Raw genomic sequence first — 2,786 nt, forward strand, 5'->3', positions numbered from 1 at the left:
TCTGGTTTTTGGTGCAATATCTACATAGGTGTATAGAGGCCCATTTCCAGCAACTATCACTCCAGTGTTCTAATGGTACAATGTGTTTGCTCATTGGCTCAGAAGGCTAATTGATGATTAGAAAACCCTTGTGCAATCATGTTCACACATCTGAAAACAGTTTAGCTCGTTACAGAAGCTACAAAACTGACCTTCCTTTGAGCAGATTGAGTTTCTGGAGCATCACATTTGTGGGGTCAATTAAACGCTCAAAATGGCCAGAAAAAGAGAACTTTCATCTGAAACTCGACAGTCTATTCTTGTTCTTAGAAATGAAGGCTATTCCACAAAATTGTTTGGGTGACCCCAAACTTTTGAACGGTAGTGTATACATTTATATAATGTAGGAACCAGAATATTAATAACAGAAAGAAACAACCCTTTTGTGTGAATGAGTGTAAATGGGGGAGGGAGGATTTTTGGGTTGGTGCACTAATTGTAAGTGTATCTTGTGTTTTTTATGTTGATGTAATTAAAAAATAAAAAAAAACTTTAAAAAAACTATACCAATAATTAAAAAAACGATACCGATAATTTCCGATATTACATTTTAAAGCACTTATCGGCCAATATTATCTCTACAAATAATAGATTGCGTCTTTGAATAAGTATTCTCCACAGTACTTAGGTCCACTGCTTTTTAAAGTACTGATTGGACCGCGGTTCATTAAGATTATTATTAATATTGGTAATCCTTACATCCTTACAATCCCGGATTTGCTACATCCTGTCTCTGATTTGTTTGGCTTTAGTCTTTTGTTTTGTAAAAAGTCAGTTTGTTGCACAGTATTCTTCACTTCCTGACCGCCGTTGTTACCATAGCGACCCAATAAGTTGTAATGTTTTAAAAGCCTATGCAAAAAAAACAACAGTGTAATGTAAGTAATGCTATAGTACTATAATAATGATAATAATAACACAGAGGTGCCATGCAGGCAGGAAATGTATTCTACATGGGTTAGTTTTTTATAATGTAAAAGTAAAACATGTTTTGATTGTTGAGGTTGTAAAAAGTTTGGTGAGGAGAAATGTAGAAGAAAAGAAGTTTCATGGAGGAAGGTCTGTTGCACACACACATTGTGCATGCAGACTCTCCCCCCCGCCCTCGCTCGTCCTGTCTCCTCTGTAATGAGCTCCAGATGTGCTGTTGAAGGAGGGGGGCTCAGCTCAGGGAGGAGAGGGGGGGCGCTCTGCCTTGGATGTGATCGGGAGAGACGCCGGGGAACGCTGTCATACCTGATGGAGTGGCTGGCCACGGCCCGGGGTGAAGGGGGAGACGGCGAAGATTGTTTAGTTGAAAAAGATCTCCACATCTGGAAGCACTTCAGGTCAGCCCATGAAAGGTGAGAGCCGGCGCCTGGCAGGGGGGCGAGTGGGGGCGGCATGTGGACATACCTCAGCCAGGGTTCAGTGATCAGGAAAACAAAAGAAAACAATGAAAAGCAAACAGGAAGATCTTTTTTTTTTTAATGTGCCATACAAGATGGAAGAAATCCTGCTTTTTATGACCACAATTGTGGCAATTTCATCGCGTCCGAACACAAATAAAATCCTCCCATTAAAGTATCAGTGTTGCTTCCACATGAACATGACTCAAAAAAACATCCTCATCTCCTCAAACCTTTCCCACAAAGGGACATAAAAAAAAAATACATGATCATATTTTTCATTTTATATATTAAAAAAAGGCTAAAAGCCACCAAAGAAAAGCAGAAGTTAATACGGTAATATATGTAATACTATAAAGCTACAACAATTAATCAATTCAACGGATTAGAAAAAAGCTTTTATTTACATTCTGTTGCTTCGTTTAATCGATTAATGAGTGCAATTATTAAAAATGTATAAAACCCGGACCGCCTGGAGTGACCCGGAACTTTAAATACGCAGGAGATTTTCCGCACGGCCGCTGTAATTAAGTACACATGAGAGCGCTGGAGTGTGAGTGATCTGTGTGGCGGCGAACAGCACGGGGGTTTTATTTCATTTTTAAGAGTGCACACATTAAAAGTACAATTTCATTATAGAAATGTGCATTTATTAGATTAAAAAAAATAAAGGTTATGGCAAACGAAAAATGTTTGTTTAGTTCAACTATATATATTCTCCCTGAAATACACATTGAGGCTAAAAAGTGTCGATCAATCAATAGATTACTCGATTATTTAAATACTCGATGACTGCAGCTCTATGTTTAATAGTAATATATTTCACGGAAAAAAACATCATGCAAGTCAGCTACGTGTTATTAGCGTCAACATTTCAACGTTTTGCTCTTTTTTTCCCCCTTATTTTTGTTGTGTATATTTTGTAATTGTATTTTTAGATTATGGACACTTTGGACACGCTATATTCAAGCTCTAATAGGGATGTAATGGTAAACAGTATTAATGATAACCGCGGTAAAACTCACACGGTTAGTATTACCGTTTTAAATTAAAACGGTAATACTAACTGAATAACATGAAAACAAGAAACATTAACGTCTTTCCCCATTAAGAAACAACATACCCCAATCCAAACACATTGCTGTCTGAGCAACTAAGAACCAATGAGCTGGGCTCTCTTAGAATGATCGTTCTATACAAGACAGAGATGTTTTTATGGTGCGTTCAAGGAACACTGAACCGAGTAGGGCGCCACAACACCCGCCAGAAGTAATACATAATAACAATGGCTTTAATTTGTTGCGCACTTTTCATTTAAATAAATCTGAAGTGTTACAGTACAAACCAATATTTAAAACA

Source organism: Entelurus aequoreus, linkage group LG19 (assembly GCF_033978785.1).
Source record: "Entelurus aequoreus isolate RoL-2023_Sb linkage group LG19, RoL_Eaeq_v1.1, whole genome shotgun sequence".
NCBI lineage: Eukaryota > Metazoa > Chordata > Actinopteri > Syngnathiformes > Syngnathidae > Entelurus > Entelurus aequoreus.